At 39.4% G+C, this 21,918-nt stretch overlaps 1 protein-coding gene across 2 annotated transcripts in view; it reads left to right on the forward strand.

The window, feature by feature from the left end:
- The first annotated feature begins 249 nt into the window (after positions 1-249).
- DLGAP1 (DLG associated protein 1) overlaps positions 250-21,918 on the forward strand; it is a 397,957-nt gene continuing 376,288 nt past the window's right edge. The window contains exon 1 of one of the 2 annotated variants that reach the window (XM_071737231.1): positions 250-545. The gene's annotated coding sequence lies outside the window, so the exon portion shown is untranslated. The remainder of the gene's footprint in view (positions 546-21,918) is intronic. The other variant, XM_071737228.1, reaches the window with a different exon arrangement.

Consider the following 21,918-nt stretch of genomic DNA (forward strand, 5'->3'; position numbering starts at 1 on the left):
CCCGAAGGCGGGTCCTTGGGAGCGGGAGGGGAAGGGCGGCCGTGGGGGCCAGGAGCCGAGGGGCTGCAGGCTGCATGCCGGCGGCTTGCGGTGCCCGGCCACCGTAGTACCGAGCTACTCCTTCGGTGGTTGGGTTGAGGAGCGCGGGGCTCCTCCTCTTCTTCCCCCCCCCCCCCCCCCCAGCAGTGCACAGCCGGGCGTGTGACTGAATAGTCTCCCCCCGTCTCTTTTTTTTTTTTTTTTTTTTTCTTTTTTTTTTTCTTTTTCCCTTTGCATGGGTACACACACCGAGAGACGCACATGACAGTACTTCTGTGCAAGAGCCGGTGCATCGCCAGGAGGGCTGTGCTTCCACTCCGGGCACGCACACACGCACACACACACACACGCATGCTGCTGCTGCTGCTGCCGCTGCTGCTGGAAGTCTTTCTACACGGGGATTAGCAGCCGGTTCTCGCTGTCTATATTCCTCTGTCTCTTTCTTGTTCTTTCCTTTCTCCTTCTCTCCCTCAAATGCTTGACTGAAGGACGCCGGGCATAAAAAGGTAAAATCGTGTGTGCTGTTTGCTGACAATACTGATGGGCGATGGTATTTTGGCAGCGTGCTGCGCGGTCCGCCCTCCGCCTGCCAGGCAGGCAGCCTGCCCTCCTGCCGCGCCGGCGGCTGCTGCCGCTCCCCGGGACTCTCTTCCTAGGGGATCGGGTTTTGCCACGAGAGGTTTAGCTTCTCCAGTCCCTCTCCACCCACCCCCACCTTCTCCTCGGTCTATGGGGCAGAGGTTCCCGCTATTGTCCTCCTAGCAGTTGTCACTGCGGGCTGCGAGTATGTGGGAGTGCTTAGCGGAGATTTCGCGGGATGAAGGTTGCTATTAATTGGTGTGTGCGCGGAAGAGGGAGAGCTTTGCGCTTCGGCAGGGAACCTGTGCATTATTAATAAGGGCTGGAGAGTAGCAACGGGAGGACCAGCCCCCTCCCCTCAGCTCCCCATCGTTTGCTGCATCATTCAAATGAGTAATTTCTATCTGGCCTTGCGTGGCGGGGCTTTTATCACACACTCCCCTCACCCCCAACCCTCCCCTCGGCTCCAAAGGTGTTTCAGCAGCCTCCGGGGATGGCGATCCTCTTCTCTCTGCCCCGGGGGACGCTCCCTCCCCAGGGACAGCCTCCTCCCCCGGCCCTAAGCCCCCTCCAGCCGGCTCCCCACACCGACGGGGCGCGGAGCCCGGTCCCGCTGCCCACCAAGGGCTCTACAACTAGAGTTGTCTCTCGCCTGCTATTCGGGCCGAGTTTGTCCCGTTTGCTCCGGCAGGACAAGACAAACGGGCAATTTTTGTCGTCGTCCCTCCCCCCGCCCCCAGTGTGGTGCGGGGATCCCGTGACACCGGAGGGAGGTCCCGCACCGAGCGGGCCGCGTCCCGCCGGGGCTGGCCCGAGCCGCGATCCGGACTTCCATTCCCAAGAGGCGAGGCTGCCTTTGCAGGCCGACTGGGGAAGGGAGGAAGGAGGCTTCGAGGAGCCTGCGCTGCCGGGCCGCTCGGGAAGCGGAGCTCCCCCGCTGCCGGGGAGGGAAAAGGAAAGGGGGGAGAGGGGAGGGGAAGGCCGTGCGGAGCAGCAGGCTCCGGGCAGGCGCAACGCCCCTCCCAGGGACTCCCCCGTGGCCCGGTGAGGTACAGGTGCGGGAATTTATCGCCGAAGAGCTGCGGTGATCCCCTGGGTAGTCCCCGGGGCGGGGGAAGTTTAAGCAGCCCCCGGGAGGTACGAGTCTCCCCTTCGCTGTGCTGCCCCGCATCGTTTCCCGGGTGGGGGTGTGCGGGTGGCTGGAGCAGGGGTGCCTTGTGCCGCCGTCATCCCCTCCGAGGGGGAAACCGGGCGTTCAGCGAGGTCCCTTATGTAATTACGGCTTCCCCCCCCTCACACCCCCCTTCTTGTTGCTGTTACTAAAGCCGGCTTCGGGATGCCGACAAGGGAGCTGTGACACCGTGCGTGTTTCCAAAGGAGGTTGCGGGTTGGTTTTTTTATGGTTTGGTTTGCTGTTTCGCTTTTTATCTTCTGGGAAAATTTATTGAGTGTTTAATATTTAAGAGGGAACGCTTCGGCTTCACACACTATTGATTTTGGATAAGCCGTTTTCATTCATGTTGTTTTCTGCACCTGTCACAGGTATAAATACACTGTTAAGGAAAGGAAGACCAAAACCAGACCAACCAAACAAAAAAACACCAAAAATCAAAACAAACAAAAAACCAACCAACCAAAAACAAACAAACAAAAAAATAGCAACGGAAGCAAAAATGGTGAGAAATGGAGAAATGTAGAAGACAGTGTATGAAGCTAGTTACTTTTAAAAACGTAATTGTTTAACCTTTATCTACAAATAAAAGGTGCCTGTAGGCATGGTGCCTGTTCATCCCGTTATGTTGAATTGTATTTCAATGTTAATACACCTTTAAAAAGGCAACACGAATTTCTGCTAGTTACGGTCCTCTCTATACACTTAAGGTCTTTCCCTTTAAAGATGTTGCGAGTTTGGTCATTGCTCACCGATCTAAAGGATTCAAAAAGGTCCAGAAATGCAAAGGACCTATATTTAAAGACAAATTTAGTGCTGATAGTAGAGATTACAGGAAAATCAGGAATTTTAAACGGCAACAACACAGTACCTGGTTGTCTTCTGGATGGCTTACTTGTCTGTGTATTTCAGAACTATTGATATTAGATAGTGTAAATTAATGAAGACATATGAGAGAAAATATGCTCTTTATCAGAGAGTAATATATTTATTAGAGTAGTTACAAAATAAAGGGTAGCGTTACATTATATATTTTTATCTATATCTTCTTGAACTAAAATTTTCCTCTTTTTTTTTCATTTCCAGAACTGTATATGTTAAATATACTTGTTTTATTCAAAGATCAATCTACTCTATCTAATGTGGGATTACCACTTGCAAGCATGTCAATGTAATCTGTTTGTGTTAGACTTTACACTGTTGTCCTTCCTGTAAAGGCAGTGCTTCTCAGTGCAGCTCAGGCTAGTGGTGTTGCCACCTGCAAATACAAAAGAATTGCATGAATAACTAATGCAATAGTGCAATAAATGAAGGCATTCTTGTACCAAGGGACAGTAGTAAGTAGCCTCCATGCAATTTTTTTTGCTTGTAATTTTCAATTGGTTGTAAATTTCAATGGTCTCATACCATCCAGTTACTCAAGTTTTCACTCAAATTGTAATAGATATGAGCAATATTCTCAGACTGGCATTGCCATTTTATGATGATAGAGCTCAAGGCACTTGAACATGAGATAGCTTAGTCAGGCCTTAATTTCTGTAACCAAACTTAATTTTTACAGCCTCTGTTGCATTATCTCTCAAGATTTAAGAAGGCTATTTTTGTCAGGGGCACGTAATTAATACTTGTTCTCTTCTTATGCCAAATTTTGTACTTGTGCACAAAGCTTATCCAAAGAAACCTGAAAAGGGGATCTCCATGGTAACAAGAGAGAGGATTTTCTTTCTCACCATGGGTCAAGACTAGATGTCTTCCCATCCCTTATAGCAGCATTCATTGGCACCTTCCTCTTTGAGCTTATTTAGTGTAGTGGGGTGTGCTTTTTTACTGTTGTCTCGTGCTTCCAAAAAGCTGCTTCTGAGACTGATGCTACACTGGATGAGCACAAGCTCTGTGTCTCTTGCCACTCATCCTCCCTTCTGCTGCATCGTACTTCGGGACTTCTCTACGCATATGATTTGACTGTGGGATTTCAGGAAATAACTCATTTCCCCCGTGATTTGTTTTGAAGACTTGTCTTGGCTTAGTCCATTTCAGATGGAAGGGTGGTCCTCTCCTATCTCTCCTTCTCTGTTATTTCTTTGTTCTTTTTTTGGAAAGAGTTTCACCATACTGTCCCAGAGATTTTGTAGTAGTCAAAGCAGTTTGCCTCTTCTTAGCAGAGAGAAGGGCTTAAATTTATTAATTGAATCTGCAGGTGTTATGTGATACCAGGATTACTGCTTGGAGATATTCAGAATAAAAAGCTTCTTTTGGCCTGACTCAATATATTATCACTGAGCAGTAATATAAAACACTGATGGGGTTTTGTTTTGTTTTGTTTTTCCTCTCTTTGAAGGAGACTTGTGCCTACACTGTGTCTTTGTCCTAGCTAAGATGAAGTGAACTCTTTTTATTCCCAGTGTTCCTTTAGTCAGGTACTTAAAACTTTCACTGAGGAATATAACAATTTTTCTAGTCCCCTGTTAATTTCTGTATTCAATTATTGTAGCTAAGATCTCATGAGAAGATACCAAATGGCTTTTTAAATGACTCCCTTAGGCTGCTGGTGCACCAGGTCTCTCTGGGCATATTTCCAGTTCTTTTGCCTTTCCCTGTGACATAGCATGGGATAATTTGAAAACATCTGCTAGAGCAACCATCTTAATACAAGACAGCAGTCATCATTTGTCTCTGAGCAATATGTCATTTGTGACTCTGTAATTGGAAGACAGATGCTAATGCTGACTTTGGCCTTCTTAACTTGCCTTGTTGGCAGATTGTCTGTAGAAACACTTTGTAGTGCTTTGAAATCATGCAGTATATTTCTCTCTTTCAGTATCTCTATATTTCTGAAAGAATTTCCTGTGTCATTTGAAAATCTGCTCAAGAAACCATAGTGGTAGTAGCTATTACATTTGTAATCTGACTTGCCAAGTAAGCTTGACTTTGTGCATATCTTCAGTATCCTCTGCTAGGTGAGAAGCATTTTTAAAGAGCTTGCTGTGAAACTTTAAGTTTTGTGTATGAGAAACTCCTGGTCTCTTTTCACATGTTGCCCCTTCCCTGTATTGGAAGCATTTCAGTGAATGTCCCTCATCCCAGCTGTTTCTCTCCCTTTGAACATTTTCCAGTCACCTTTAACTACACTGAAGAAATTCTTCATCTTCTGATTTCTTCTACTAAAGAAACTAGGGATTTGAGAAATGGGCTTCTAACTGTATGAAGGAAGTGTACACTTCTATAGATATCTAGATCCTAGTTTTGAACCTCAGTTTCTCTGGTTTAAATGGCAAAAGTGTGGCATCAACTCATGACCAAAGATCTCTGTAGCTATGGATGGTGTATCTAGAAGGTGATCTTTTTAAGCTTTGTGGGCTAATTTTGAATGTAGGTTGCAGTAGCTTGAGTTGACTTGAAGCAGCCTACAGGTTTCAGCTTCTTAATACCTAGATGTGCTGATGTTGTGCCTGTTTTGGATATACTCATTGATTCCTTTGTTTCCTGTCTTTTGAGGAAGGTCCTCCAAAATATTTTTTTGAAAGGATTTGTGGTTCAAAGTATATTTTATATTCTGGGCATAAATCCTTACAGAAGAGAATTCAAGAGGAATGCTGATAGGATGGTAGCTGAGTTAATTTTTCAAATGAAGGGGAGTGTTTTTTTCCAGCCAATTTCCAAACTGTGACTTCTGTTGCTAATTCTGTGCTTGTATGCACTTTCTTCCCATGAGTCTATTTAGTTTTGCAGATGGAACAGGATAAGATATCTGGCTGACTGGAAGTCAGTAAGAGGCAATCATTAGCATTCTCACTTACCTTCATTATGGTGACTTCAGTTTTATCAGTGTGCATCTGACATTGGAAATCAACACTGAGAGTTGGTCTCTCACTACTGTCCTGTGGTTTTGTCCCACAATCAGGGAAAAAAAAAAAAAAAAAAAAAAAAAAAAAGAAAAGAGAGGGATATTAAATACAGGTTTCTGCATTTTGGTAGTGGTCTCTATTAATGCATAGCCAGACAACAAGCAGTGTGCAGTTGCCTTTGTCCAGCAGAAGAACTGAGAGTCAGCATGCTTGATGGACACATGGGGTTTCACAGATGTCCAAAGTACACGAGAATCTCCATCTTCTTTCTGTCCTGCAGCTGAACTGAAAGTATTTCAGACTCCTTGCAGTCTCTCAGTCAGATAAGGTGACCTTGGCTTTTAGTGGACTGTAGGGGAATGCAGCTCCTGGTTTTGTGGTGCTGGAACTTTATTGGTGCAAACATTTTGGAAGGATATCAAAGGAGATGCCTCATTCTTTTCAGTTTGTGTCTTTTGGCTATCCATTCATCAGGTGTAATGCTCAGGTGTGGTTTGGTCCTTTAAAATTGTCAACAGCTCCCTAATTTTGTGGGGTCTGTTTTTTTGGTTTGGGTTTGTTGGTTTTTTTTTGTGACTTTTAGAGCATCACTATAAACTGTTGTCACATCTCATTTTATAAGAAGGAGATCATCCACCTGGCTGCTCTGTCTAATAGATCTTTTCTTTGCAGAGAGGTGCTTACTGTCAAATATATATACCATTTTGTAAATATTATTGATGAATATCCAAATGTAGTTTTTTAGTGGCAAAGCAGAATAGAATTGGGGGGGCCGGGGGAAGGGAAATGCAAGGAATGAAAGAGGTAGATTTAGTAGGATGCCTTTGAATCTATTACTATTTTGCACAAGTGAAGTATTGCCACCATTGGGATGTCAGAACAATCTAGTCTAAAAATAAATGTTGTCTCTGTAATTCTGTTCATGGAAGAACCTACCAACCCTAAAATATAATATTTTTAGAGATTATTAAAATTGTTTTCTGAGGAAAATCACTGCAAGAACCTAGGTGTAGGTGATCATCCTAGATGTATTTGTTGATAGAATTCAAACTAAATATGCTCATGGTATATATCATTTAATACCAACAGTGAAATATTACTGGATTAGTTTTACTTTGTAAAGCATGGTATATGTGTTACTGTATGAAATGAAAGGATTTAGAAGAGAAGATACAATGTAAGCCCTATAACTTCTAGTGAGAAAGATAGATTTCATAAAGTATGTAATATGAATATCTATTTGATAAAATGAACTAAAAAGGAATTCTAAACTGAAGATGGAGCCTTTTTGTTACATTTGGATCTCGCTCTTCCTTATAAAAAGGGCCAATGAAGCATTGGCATAATAATAATAATAATAATAATAATAATAATAATAATAATAATAAAATTTAAAATGTTGCTTAGGTTGCACTCCAGTGAATCTACTGAATGGTGTTCAAACCAGCTGGCTGTCCTGTTATATCAGAAAGCCATGTTCAATTTTTTTAAATCCTGAGATATTACAGGCTTATTCACATGATTCACAAGCTATGGTTACCTCTTCTGCTATGAGTCTGTTGTTTTGGGTTGTTTCTTTTTTTTAATTAGTCCATAAAAGTTACTTCAAAAATGGTATTTTTTGTAGAGCTGTTACAATATCCATTTAATGTCATTTACAAAGTTGAAGTGGTATGGTAGTTGAAGAGCACTTATTTCACCTTGGATAGAACTGTGAGTTGATTTTTGTATGTACAAATTATCACTTTTCCCTTTTTCAGCCCCGTGAATCTGTGTCGTGTTTTTTCCCATACTGTGATGCTGTGTGGCCTGACTTGCAGAATACTTCCATGGTGCTTTACATCTGTATAGTTAATGCATGAGATAAATTTACCCACTGGAAATCTTCATGCTGTATTTTAAAGGGAGTTGTAGCAGAATTATGTATGTACAAAGGTATTTGTGAATGAAAGATTCATTTGTTTTGTGTCATACACTAATAATTTCTCACTCAGGGAGCAAAACTAATAGTGTGAAGCCTGTGAAACCACTTGTACATCACAAATATTCTAATGAACAAGATAAAAAGGACACTTATTATGCTGCACGTATGGTTAAGTTCTTACATACTGTTTATCTTCAAATAAAGTGTCTTCAGAAAAAAAGGGATCTCTTCAAAAATCAGGATCAGGGCAGATAGATAGTAAAACATTTCCAAACTCAAATGTTAGTAATTATTGATGCCAGATATACAGAAAATAGGCCATTCCCATTCTTACAGATACCTGGAACCAAAAAAACCCCTTGCACAGTTAGTGAGATCATAAATACACACACACACAAGCAACACAAGGAAATTCTGAAATTCTGCGCTATTCTACTACTTCGGACATTTATGAGGCAGATATTATGTAAGGTATTTCTAAAATCAGTGCTGTATGCTGCAAAATATTTAATCTCTTAGATTTAATTACCTTCCAGAGGATGTTACTGACAGGCCCAAGACAAGATATGGGAGTATAGCAAAGTTTTTGACCTGATCCTTTGCTCTTTTATTGTGACTGGCATTTTGAACATGAACTCCAGGACCAGGTTTTTAGTGTTGAGTACCAAGAGGTCAGGGCCATATTACAGAGCTTTTTCATAAGAAATGCTGAAATGCAGTAGCAACACTTTTGTGTGTTATGCCTGTAGAGCCTTTCTGAAAACAGAGATACTTGCTAAGAGATTACACAAGGGTCATGGCATTTTTAGGAGAAGTGAATGGCATCGCATTTCTTTATTTGAAATTTCTCATGCCTCCACAGCAACATGCACCAGAGCATGGTGAGAAAAAGATGAAGGTTCATCTTGATTTATTTCAGTTTCTTTTGGACCTAAAAGGAAAAATCTTATATACAGCGAGAAGGAAATTGGAGACTTCAGTTCTGTGTGTACAATAAGCAGTTTTCTAGCAGACTTTGCACATGTGTAGAAATTATAACTTGCTTTATGCTACTCAACTTATCTGTAGTTTGCTTCTTGAACTGCTATAGGACCAAAAATAATCAGGCCATTTTGCCAAGAATTTAGAGTCTAAGAACAGAACAGAGAAATTAATATGTAGGAAAGCCCAGAAATGTAAATCTGCTTTATTAGAAGCTTCAGTATTATTAATCTGTAATGGTATCATGCTGAAGTTCATGTTTAATACAGTAGGTAATTCAGAATGCATCCTACAAATATTCTGTGTCTAACTCTCAGTGATATCTATGTAAGATATCTCCTTGGCAGAAGAAATAATGCTCTTGAACCTGAGGCTATTGCAGGAAAGCCTGGTATTTTATTTTAGTACAAATTAAGAGATACCAATTAATGAATTGGATGTGGATATTTAACTGGTTCAACTATAATTCTTCTTTGTTTGTTTACTTTAGACATAACTGGGATCATTAATTATTTGATGAGTATGCCTTTTTGTCTTTCCTCACTTTACAGGGCTTTGGCATACAGAGTCCTTACATCTGATTAGGCATTGGTTTGAACACTTGCTGAAGAAAGCAGTGTCCTGGTTTTGAGCACTTGGGTTTGGTTTGGTTTTATTTTTGCTGCTTTGCATTAAAAAATTAACGTGATGTTGATACCAGTATTGTAGTTCCAACCTTCCTGTCTTGGGCAGGGACACCTCCCACTAGATGAGGCTGCTCAAAGTTCCATCCAGCCTGGCCTTAAACACTTCCTCAGAGGGGGCATCCACAACTTCCCTGAGTAACCTGTGCCAGTGTCACACCACCCTCACAGTGAGGAATTTCTCCCTAGCATTTAATCTAAATCTACCCTCTTTCAGTTTGAAGCCATTTGCCCTCAAACTATCACTATAAGTCTTTGTAAAAAGTCCCTCCCCAGCTTTCCTTTAGGCTTGCACATGCTTTCAAGTTAGATCTAGGTCAGGATTGATCTTTAGATGGGGATTGTTGTTTTTTTTTCTGAACCACAGGGAGAAGAGGAATGAGAGAGTAAGTTCCCTTTAAACTTCCTTATCCTTGATGTTAATCTTTCCCTACTCTTTGGTGTTGTAGAGGAGGCTAAAGAGATACTGAGATTAGCTGTGCTGGCACACGGAATGAGTTTTTCTTGTCTTTCTGGTGGAATCAATAAGGACCTTGAAGAGAAGCTGGGAATTCTTTTCTGGAAGGTCTTAGAGGCAGTGACAGCACACCTCACTCAGGCCTGAAACTATGATTTTAATTACTGCCATCAGGTGGCCTTGAAACCATGGATTTATGGCCCTTTTATCTCAAGTTAAGTAGAAGAATCCACAAACCCTAGGTCAGGCACACAGCAAGCACTCGTTTAGGTGCATGAATGTGGTAGGCCCACCTAATCACAAGTCAACTTCTCAGTAATATTTGGCTCAGTAGGTGTGGTAAGTAATTTTTTTGTGTAGTCACGGTGGCTGTCCAGAATTTTTGCATACCAGCAGCACAGTATTCACTCATATTAATTCATATTTTTTATTACAGTAAACACCCCTTACCCATGGTAAAGGAAATAGTATTCTTAAATTGTTTGATCTAGGCAGATGTGTGCCTTCCGTGAATTGTAAATAGCCAATATGTTTCTTGGTTTAACAAAATGTATGACTGAATGAAAAAATAAAAGATGACTATAATAGAGCTCTACCACAAAATCTAGTATGATAAAGCTTGTTCCACTACTAGCAGAGCTCAGTAATTTATTACTACAATTTGGTATCATGGATTTGATTCATTCTATTTTAGTGGCTACATACAAATTGCTTTACGCTTGTGTAGTAAATTATTATTCAAAGTTGAATGCATAATTTATATGATTTTGAGATACCTGAAATTTTACAGAATAAGATGTATTTATTTATTTATATGTATTTGGAGGGAAAAACTAAATCTTTCAGCACATACTTTTTAAATAATCATCAGCTAACTTTTAATTTCAGTAATCAAGAGAACAGTTCTTGGTCCAATTCAATTTTAATGGCAAATTGTCCTGGACCCAAACTGGGCCCTGCTGACATAAGCTGCTGAAACTTTTGTGCAACATAAATGCTCAAGTATTTTTCAGTTCATCATCTGCAATACATTTTTTGTTTTACTGAATCAAGCTGCCTGCTGTGTGTTTTGTAGAAAAGAAAGTTAAACCACAGTATTAGAAAGAAAATGTTCAAAACCAATTGATCAGTATGTGCACTACACATCTTATCTGCTTAAACTGGATAAATAAATTAAAAAATTCATTTTGCTTCCCCCTTTGAATTTGCAGATTAGTCATGGATTGTTGCCCACAATTTTATGGAACCTCATCATTTAGACCTTCCTTAGTAGATTCCATTATTATCTTTACAATATAACAGCTAAAGTAAGTAAATTAATTCAGTGCAGTCTCTTGAGCTAAATTTATGTATGTGCTAGAAAATTAAGTGTGGCAAATGTACTATTAATGGTTATTTTGTTAAGCATTTTTTTAAAGTTTACATGGAGATATTTTAAGAAACAGGATTAATTTTGAGGTATTTATTGCTAGGTCAAATACTTTTTGAAAGTAGGATGAAATTAGTCATGCTTAATCTAATAACTACCTTTAACTAACTCTTCTTCTGGCTAATAAATAAATGTGAAATTAAACCAAATATATACTGAAGAAAATACAAAAAATACAACCATTTTTTATCAAAATAGGCTAGATCTTGTTTCCATCTGCAAACCAACTGGATAGCATTAACAGGAAGCAGAAATGTATTTTCGGTAGAAGCTCACTAGGAGCAAAATCATAGAATCATAGAATCACAGAATTAGCCGGGTTGGAAGGGACCTCTGAGATCATCAAGTCCAACCCTTGATCCACTACCACTGCAGTTACCAGACCATGGCACTGAGTGCCACATCCAGTCTCTTTTTTAATATCTCCAGGGATGGAGAATCCACCACTTCCCTGGGCAGCCCATTCCAATGCCTGATCACCCTCTCAGTAAAGAAATTCTTTCTAATGTCCAACCTAAACCTCCCCTGGCACAACTTGAGACCGTGCCCTCTTGTCTTGTTGAGGGTTGCCTGGGAAAAGAGACCAACCTCCCCCTGGCTACCCCCTCCTTTCAGGGAGTTGTAGAGAGTGATGAGGTCTCCTCTGAGCCTCCTCTTCTCCAGGCTGAACAGCCCCAGCTCCCTCAGCCTCTCCTCATAGGGCCTGTGCTCGGGTCCCTTCACCAGCTGGGTTGCCTCCTTTGGACCTGCTCCAGAAGACGGGAAGATGGGGCTTGTGACCAATGTGTTTACAGGGAGATAAGTTGGATGAAAGTGGGAATGGATTTGACTCCATGCTAAATTCAAGACGGTATAAATGTAAGTACATAAAGCCAAATGAAAACCTGTTTTTGTTACGTAATTAAATTTTTTCAGCTTCTAGTATTTAGTGCTTTAAAAATTTTAAAATTTGCCTCACCCTGGTTTTTATTTTTTGTTTTTTTGGTGGTTTTTTTGTTTTGTTTTGGTTTGGTTTTGTTTTGTTTTGTTTTTAGAGAGGAGTAAAAGTTTATCTTTTGGATAGTGGAATATACAACAACTGGAGGGGAAGAAGCTCTAAAAATCCAAACCAACAAAAAATGAAGGTCAACAGTTATAACACTTTCCATAGTTAATTAAGAAATTAATTTGAATTTTAGGACCATAAGGGCTAGGGCATATGATGTTAAGCCTTAGAGTACTCTGTGGGTAGAGCAAGATCAGAATGGGTGGGAGAAATGTCTTATGGAATGAGACAAATCAGAACTGGCAAATAATTTGTGTAGTTTTGGCCATAGTAATGTGTTAATTGTCTCCTCCTCAGTGACTAATACAATACTGCCATTCTTGTGAATAAAATATGGTCACTATTTATTTAGTAGGATGTTGATTTCAAATTAATGAATTTGAAATAAGTCTGTGTTTACCAAGAAGAAAAGAGTTCATGCGAAGCCCTTTTATTTGAGCAATGAAAAATCACATCAAACTAAAATAGTCAGGTAATTTCTGGGATTTTTTGCCAGTTTAGTTACAAGTGATATTACTTCTATAAAACAATTAAGATGTATAACCAAGGAAAAAGATTAAAGAATTTTAAGTTACGCTTTTAGAGTTTGTAATATCTAAAGTTTTATTTATTATATCAGTTCCAAATGATTTTTTTCTCTCAGAGGTTATAAATAGATCTCTCCTAAACTTTCAGACCATGTCTGACAATATAAGTGAAAATAACAGTAATTTCAAATGGTAATGTAAAAAAGCTACGGTGCTAAACAAATCGTAACACTCTTCATATTCCCTAAATAATTATCTGATAGATGCTGTCAAGACAGATTAAAATATGTTCCTAGTTCTAAATTATAATTAATTCTCCATTATATTTTGACAACAATCTGAATTTTCATTTATTTCTATTAACTTTACCAAGTATCCTCTAAAGTCAAAGAGTGTTACAACTTTTTGAATGGTAGAGTGGTATCTTTTGTGCTTGTTAGAGTTCAAGGAGCATCTGGGCAATGCTGTTAGTAACATGATTAAGTTTCAGGTAGTTCTGAGAGGAGCAGGCAGTTGGACTTGATGATCCTTATGAATTCCTTCCCTTTGAGAGATAATCTATGATTCTGTGATTTTACACAGGGCAAAATCAGAACATCCACTGAAATAAGTAGCAGAAGTGACTTGCATGGGTCCAGATTTCAAATTTTCAGAAAGATGTGTATAAAGAAGCATGTCCATAAGCCAGCATAGCCTGGTGGAGACTCTAATACGTACACATACAATTTTCTTGCTTAAAAAATGTCTTATGGTTTAGCATAGTTAGGGTAATCCATAGGAGCCTCATCTGATACTCATTGAAATCTGTGGCTCATACTGTGACTGTGATGCCTATCATTGCCTTAAGCAGGCACTGGATTTTGTGCCAGTACATAAGCACAAAGATCACATCTCTTTTCTTTTGTTTGTTTTCCTTTATTTTATGTGAGACCTGCTGGGTTATTTGCACTTCAAAATATTATCTCCTAAATGCTTTTCTTTTTCCCAGTAATTGTTTGAAAGGCAGAGTTTTTGGTCTTCTTCATATTTGGTTAATGTTTGTGGGTTTCTGGACACTGTAGGTGCAAAAAAATTACACTTGTGAAGGATCAAAAAGAAGCTATACAGGTTCAAAAACGTGTGCATGCCCACAGATAACTGAAATCCCACTTCAGGCTTTATTTTGTACAATCTAGACAGATATACCAGGTTTCTTTCAAAGAATAAGTTATTACCCATTCAGCACACCTTCACATGGGTTATGCATTACCTTTGGCTCATGTTAGATATATGGTTAGGACTTAAGAGCAGTTAAGTAGTGCATGAGACCATGTAAGGTGACTTGAATTGTACCCAGAGAGTGGGAACTCACTCTTAAGCTAAATACTGGAAGATTAAGACACTTTTTCTCTCACTAAGTATTTATAGTAGTCAAGGCTGTCAAATTCACTTGTGTGTCAATTGCAGTTCCAGGGGTGAAAAGTCAGGATGTCTCTCAAGGCAAGTTTTTCTAACTAGAGTAAAGAATGTCTGGTTAGTATTCTATTAGCAATATCTGATAATTGTACACGGATGGGTTGTCACTTTTAGCCACATACAGAATAAGATCACAGGTGTATTTTTATGTTGTTATAACTTTGTCAGCTTTGGTTTCTACCCACAGTCTGGTAAATGGTGCTACATGTCTGCTTTGTGGGTCAGTTTCTTTGTTTATATTTTGTTAGGGCTCTCCATTTTTGGCATTCAACAGATTGCACTTGCCAGGAGTAACTTTACTATTCAGGAAATACTATGCAAGTGGGATCTCAACAGCCTTTCTGCTACTTAAGGCATGGCAAGGAGGGGAGAAAAGTTGTAAGGATTGTATGTGACAAACACCATGGAAGAATTCTGGAGAAGCAGACAGGGTCTTCCTGGATACATATTTTTTTTGTTTGCTTTTTTATTGTTTTTGTTGTTGGAATTTTTTTTGTTTGGTTGGTTTTTTCTTTGCTTCTTTCTTTCTTTCTTTGTCTCCTCCCTCCCTCCCTCCCTCCCTCCCTCCCTCCCTCCCTCCCTCCCTCCCTCCCTCCCTCCCTCCCTCCCTCCCTCCCTCCCTCCCTCCCTCCCTCCCTCCCTTCCTCCCTTCCTCCCTTCCTCCCTTCCTCCCTTCCTCCCTTCCTCCCTTCCTCCCTTCCTCCCTTCCTTCCTTCCTTCCTTCCTTCCTTCCTTCCTTCCTTCCTTCCTTCCTTCCTTCCTTCCTTCCTTCCTTCCTTCCTTCCTTCCTTCCTTCCTTCCTTCCTTCCTTCCTTCCTTCCTTCCTTCCTTCCTTCCTTCCTTCCTTCCTTCCTTCCTTCCTTCCTTCCTTCCTTCCTTCCTTCCTTCCTTCCTTCCTTCCTTCCTTCCTTCCTTCCTTCCTTCCTTCCTTCCTTCCTTCCTTCCTTCCTTCCTTCCTTCCTTCCTTCCTTCCTTCCTTCCTTCCTTCCTTCCTTCCTTCCTTCCTTCCTTCCTTCCTTCCTTCCTTCCTTCCTTCCTTCCTTCCTTCTTTCCTTCCTTCCTTCCAAAAGAGCCATTTTTCTTTGTATTGCAACCTTTACATATGGCTGAAACCAGTGCTGCAGGTTTTGTTTCAGAGTTGAAGGAAAGCTAATTGGCGCTGGTGTTCATGTTTATGTGGGCCATGTGTTAATTACCCACTGCTTCAAAGTAAAAAAGATGATGTGCAAGCTGTGTGTGTGTGCTACACTGTGTACAGAAACAATTTCATCTTCAGTTAATGCTTCACTAATTTTTTTTTTTCTTTAAACTCCTAACTTAGCAACATTTTTACATCAGTAAGTGTTGTACTTTTAAACTAAATGAAAGAGTCGTTTTCAGTGAAATGGTATTATACAGGCATCCTAAAACATTAAGGACTATAAGGCAAAGCTGTCTGCCTTTTGGAATAGCAAAGAGACAAGGAGCTGTGGAGGACTGTTACCTTTTCTGTGTCCGGCTGCAAATCTGAGAGAAGAGTTTTGCAATTAGCTTTTGTAAATACTGGCTGACAGCAGAGGAGGGCTTTGAGACTTCAGTTTTCTGGGCTCCCCTCCAAGTTCTGGAACGAAATATACTTCAGTGACTGCATATCCCCCTTCCCCTGTCTCATCCATCTCCCCCAGCCTGACTGCTTTGTCTCCTCATCTTGACTCATGTTCCTTCTCCGAGCACTTTGCTTCTTTCTGCCCCTTTTGTGCATTACGGTGAATGCTACTTCTGCCTTCTCTTTATGCTTCTTGTAAAGCATGGATGGAGGATAGAAGGTATTAGAAAGAGAGTATCTTTTAAATCTCATTTTTAGCATTCATGCCATTTTGTCCCACTGAAAAGAAATAAGCAATGCCAGAAAGACTTTTATCCACCTGCAGGCAAAGGTATGTTTTGTGGCTGATGCTGGGGGAGCATCTTCTGTAGGACTGGGGTACAAAGAGGAGTTTTCTTACATGTTCTAATCTACTCCTGTTGGGTGAGATGAAATGTTATTTTTTTAGAGACACGTTTTGATCATTTTCATTGCTTTCAAGCCATATTAACCCTGCTGCCCAGTATTTTAAGAATGGGAGTGGTAGATTTTCAGTGAGACTCTTTAAAGAATTTAACTTAAGCAAACAATTTTTTTAAAGTCATATACTCAGAAGTATCTCAGCTGCTTTTCTAAAAAAGTTTAAGAACTCTGAACAATTTTCACAGTATGTTTGTAACTCAGGTTATTTCACATTTTTCATTTGAACAAAATTAACTGAATGATTAAATCAGATCCAAGATCTAGGCTGTCTCTGTCTGTAGCCAGAGCTGAAGAGATGCACTTGAATATGGTGAATACTTTAATCATGGGGTAATACTGTAGCTTCCAGTTTCTAAATTTTGATGCAGAAGGATTATAGTTTTAATTCCTGCCTTCCTGCTAAAACTGTAGTGCTCATAATACAGTGCTGCTGCCTTGAGGTTGTAGCCCTAGTTTCATCTCCTGATATATTTCCTCATTCTTCCAGTTGAAACCTGCTTTTGTAATATTAAGCCATTTGTCAGTATTTGTGCCCTAATAAATATGCACTTGTAATCTGCTTGAAATGATTCTAAATCATTTAAATTTCTCCTTTTTCCTTAATCATCATTAGCAGTTGAACAGAATTTTTTATTAACTTCATTTGCTCCTTTGCTCCTTATTGCAGTGCAATCAAACATAACATAACATCAACTTCTGTTGAGGTGAGTAATGATAGAGAGATTGGTTTCACCCAAAGAGCATGAAATTTATTTTTTAGCTGCTATTTTTCCACTAGACAAAATTGTACAAAAATGATGCATGTTGCTCATGTTTGAGAGGCCTCTTGATAGAAAGAACATTTTTTTCTGTGGCTAATTATAAACTCCTTTTCCCTTCCCATCTGCACTATAAAAATGTTACTAATCTTCAGTATCACCGTATTCCTCAAATCATGTTCACAATTAAAATGCCATCAGAGTTGTGACACCAAGCAGTCTTTGTGTTTTAGTGTCTGAGATAATACTAGTGCTATCTGTAAGATAATATTTCCCATGTTCTCAGATGAATATAGCTCTGGAACCTCATATACTGCATGAGGGGAAACTATTTATGCATATGGATGTTTTTAAAGGCATATCTTTATTCTTGGTTAGTACAACATCTTAGATGAAATAGCTTCAGAAAGAATGCTCCTGCTCAGCTGACAGTTCAGGAGGTACTGCTGTCCCTCAGAGAAAATTAAATTAGGTCTTTTTGTTTAGGCTTTACTTGCATTTCTATTATCTGTGGTGCAAGAAAGGATACATGTATTTTGCTCCTGTGGCAGACAACCCAGTAAATGCACCTGAGATGATTGAAAGAGTTGTTCCAAAGAAGAACCAGTTCCTGTCCAGTTAATTACAGCTTTTAAATATGTAATTTATTTATGTGTCTTCCTGCAGCTTCTTGTTTTCTGCAGAGCTCAGAGGTTGCCTCTTAATTTGTCAATTTTTATTAACTGTGTGGCACTAGTTCATGATTGCAAAAGAGAGAAATCAGTCACCTTTGTTTTCTGTGATGTTAAAAATGTTGCATTAATAAGCTGGAGTTTTAACAGTATTATTGGTCTATGAACAGATTTTATAGGGGATTAAGCTGCACTCTTGCTGAGAATAAATGGATTTTATGCTTCAGCAATTAATAGTGAATTAATGTAATTTGACAGACTCTAGTACAGGTTTCAAACAGACCCAAATCAAGCACCTCTGTGATCATTTTGATTGAAACTATTGTTCTTTCATAATCACATCTTGTTAAGGACCATAAGTAACTTAAGAGTGATCATTTTATATCAAAATAAATTTTGAATATTTAATCCTCCTGTGTCTCTTACATAGTTATGGCAGACTTCTGCAAAAATATTGGGTGGAAATTCCTGCATATTAAACAACTGCATTGAAACTATGACCTATTTTCAGTTTCTTTTTAGAATAATGGTAAGATGGGAAAAAATACACTTGGAACTAGTAGGAAAATTGTTTATTGCAGTTAATAATTACACTAGCTGTAGAATGATAAGGCTTGTGGTAAAATTGGTATATGAAAATTCTAGACTGCTGAAATCCAGTGGATCCCAACCTTGCTGTCATCTGAAGTGATTGTATCATAGAATCACAGAATTAGAGAGTAATTTGGGTTGGAAGGGACCTCTAAAGGTCATCTAGTCCAACCCCCCACAGTAAGCAGGGACACCCTCAGCTAGATCAGGTTGCTCAGAGCCTCATCAAGCCTCACTTTTCATCTGTCCAGGAATGAGGCCTCAATGGTGGTATCAGGGATGAGGTATCTTGCATTTGTTTTTGTAGACCTTTTTACAGTATGCTTCAAGAATAACGGCCTGGGGTGTGTATTTACTGCGAGCAGAATCCCACCAAGAAAATAAAGTTGTGGGTTTTTTTCTACAAATGTGTGTTATCAATCACATGCCAGTACTGTTTCTTATATAAAGCATTTGACATTTGGAATTAATTTTTGTGTTGTTGCTGAGATTTGGATCTGATGACTTTTTAGACTGGGTAATGTAGATTTGTGTTGTTGGCTGTGAGCTAGATTAAAGCACAGCAGAATGATACTGCTGTCACTGCAGATCATTGTGGCCAAAGGATGTGGCATTGGGAACATTGTATCTGGTAGCCAGAAGTTCATCAGTTCTTTCGCTCTGAGTGTGAAGATTTGAATTTCTTACACTACTGAGCCATAGTCCCGAAAGGTTTTCTCCTCAGAGTTAGCAAGAGGAGATCAGTTTATCTTGTGACTTAGTGGATGAAGTGTCAGACTGGGAGCTAGCCTCAGATACACTGCACATTTGGTGAAGGAGGCCTGGGCTCAGAATCCCTCCTCATCTACAAATAGGCAATGATACCAAAAATATGCACATTGGCACGTGACTCAAAGTTCACATGCAATAGGGAACTCAGCACTTTTTCTCTGGTTTTAGTGACCCTCTAAATTCACTCCTTATTAGGCTAGCTGGAATTTTGTAATGAACAATATGAAGCATGGGAACTCCATGTTTCTGCCATGTGAGGCATAGTAACTTCAGTTTATGTTGCAAATTGGCGTGTGTTTACAGAGATGAAAGTTACAAAATCTGCATGCAGAGTGACCCATACTGTTTCAATCTCTACAGACCTGTGTCTGGGTATTTTGGGATTATGTTGGATCATAAAACTACATCGAGTATCTGTGAAACTCTGTATGATTTTGGTGGTGGCACTCAGGGATGACATAGCTATTAGGTCCATCTTCACTTTATAAGTGAAAGAAAAGGAGGAAAAATTCTGCTTTTTTGTTAACTTTATCTATTTTCAGTTAACATTTGTGTCATTGCAGTGCCACCTCTGAACACTGATAATGGTGTCTTCTTGTAGGACACCATTTATTCCTCTTGCCCTTTATTAGCATTACCCTGTAAATTTATAATTGAGTAAAAAAAGCAAAATCAAACAAGTTATGTGATTGATATGCATTTACATGCTTGGACTAAAGACAGGATGGTGTTATACATAATCAGATGTTTAATAAGCAATGAACTTGTTTGAATTTTTATTGTCAAACTTAATTCCCTTGTCTTCTTGGCTTATTTTATTGGCTTATTCTAAAAATCAGAAATCTCCACTCCCTTTTGGTTAATAATCACTTACAACTTCATGAATTAGGAAAGACACGTATCAAATTGTATTGACCTGAGAGCTTTATGTTGACATAAGAATAATCCACTTCAATATTTACTTAAAGCAAAAGTAAACTATCTTGCTTAATAAAACATAAAGGCAAGAGAGTGAATATAAATTTCACCACCACTAGTGTCAAAAGCTTAATTTTTTGCAGATCAGGCTTTGCATCTGGGCATTACAAATAAAAATTTTCATAAACTATATCCAAGACCTGACTCTCTGAAAACTGTATATTGCTGACAGGTAGATTCTGAGTTTGGGGACAGGTATTTGAATCTATGGTAGAACTATCTGAAAGACTCTTACTGCCAGCTGGTACTTTTTTCCTGACATTTGTTACTGAACTCTTTATATCTTAGTGAACCACCTAGGAACATAGACTTGAATATATATTAAAGTATGATCAGACTGGACACAGCATGGGCTCAGGGAGACCTATTACTGTCTTCTGATAAACTAAACAAGATGCAAATCTGATCCCATCAGTTAACATTGTTCTTAATTTCAATATTGTTGACCTCTGAGGTAGTCTAAAAGAGCAGAAGTGAATTGTCACGTGAATTCCTAAGCCATGCCTTTACTAGAATTTTACTTTCCTGGTAATATTTCTAGTTATTACTATAAGGGAAAAATAGTATCTATTAAAATGGAGCTCCCGGCTTAATATTTTATAACATCAATACCTGGTGGCTACAGTTGGCAGAGGCAGCTACTTAGCAGTAGTGTCATAGGGTTTTTTTGGGGGAATTGTTTTTATATCAGCAAATATGTGTTTTGAAGAGGGAAGTAGTTACATGAGTATACTAGTTTTGGTTTGTTTTTTTTTTAAGTGCAAATCATATAGTTTTGAAAAAACACTTAAGATCATTGAGTCCAACCGTAAACGTAACACTGCCAAGTCCACCATATTTTGTGCTATAATGTTTTATACTCCAGGTATACTAAGTAGTTTGTGACTGACCATACAAGCTTCACTGGAGGCTTTGATCATGCAGATCTGCAAGGGCTTATTTAAGAAATAAAGAACTGATTTAGTAACTACCTATTGAATGTATAGGTAAGGAAAAGGAGAGAAAGTAAGAAACATACAATTTTAATAGCCACAGTGATATTTTTGCTTTATCTCTGCTTACCAATGTATCTTAAAAGAAAAATAAAAGAAAAATGCTTAGGGACAGTTTCTAAAACATATCCTACTGCAATATATGGTCTTAAATTTTATTTCCTGCTTCCCCTTTCCTGCTTGCTTTTATTGGTCAACCTCTTTTAGCTAATTTTTTTCTGAACAATTTCAAAATATTAACCAATGTCATGTTTATATTTTAAGATAATGACTGTCTTTGAGGAATCATAGAATGTTAGGTTGGTAGGGGCCTCAAGGATCATCTGGTTCAACCCTTCTAATACTATTGTTTATGACATGTCTCAGCACCATGTCAAGCTGAGACTTACAACTTTCCAAAGAAGGGGAATCCACCATTTCCCTTGGGAGACCATTCCAATGTCTGACTCTCCTCATAGTGAAAAATTTTCCTCTGGTGTTCTATTGGAATCTTGCCAGGAGCAACTTGTGCCCATTGCCCCTTGTCTTATCCATGTGAAGAGGAGGAAAATACAGGATTTGTGTTTGGGATTTGTTTTGGTTCATGTGCTTGCTTTACCAGGAAGCCAACCATATCTTGGGCTGCATCAAAAGAAGCGTGGCCAGCAGGTCAAGGGAGGTGATTCTCCCCCTCTGCTCTGATGAGACTCCACCAGCATCCTGTTCTGGAGCCTGCAGCACAGGAAGAACATGAAGCTGGAGCAAGTGCAGAGGAGGACTACAAAGATAATCAGAGGGCTGAAGCACCTCTTCTGTAGAAGTTGGGGTTTTTTAGCCTGGAGTAGAAAATGCTTGAGGGAGACCTTATAGCTGCCGTTCAGTACCTAAAAGGAACTTAAAAAGGTTTGAGTGGGATTTTTACAAGGGCGTGTAGTGATAGAACGAGGTGTAATGGCTTTAAACTGGAAGAGTGTAGCTTTAGGTTATACATAGGAA

Source organism: Heliangelus exortis, chromosome 2, assembly GCF_036169615.1.
Source record: "Heliangelus exortis chromosome 2, bHelExo1.hap1, whole genome shotgun sequence".
NCBI classification, from domain to species: Eukaryota; Metazoa; Chordata; class Aves; order Apodiformes; family Trochilidae; genus Heliangelus; species Heliangelus exortis.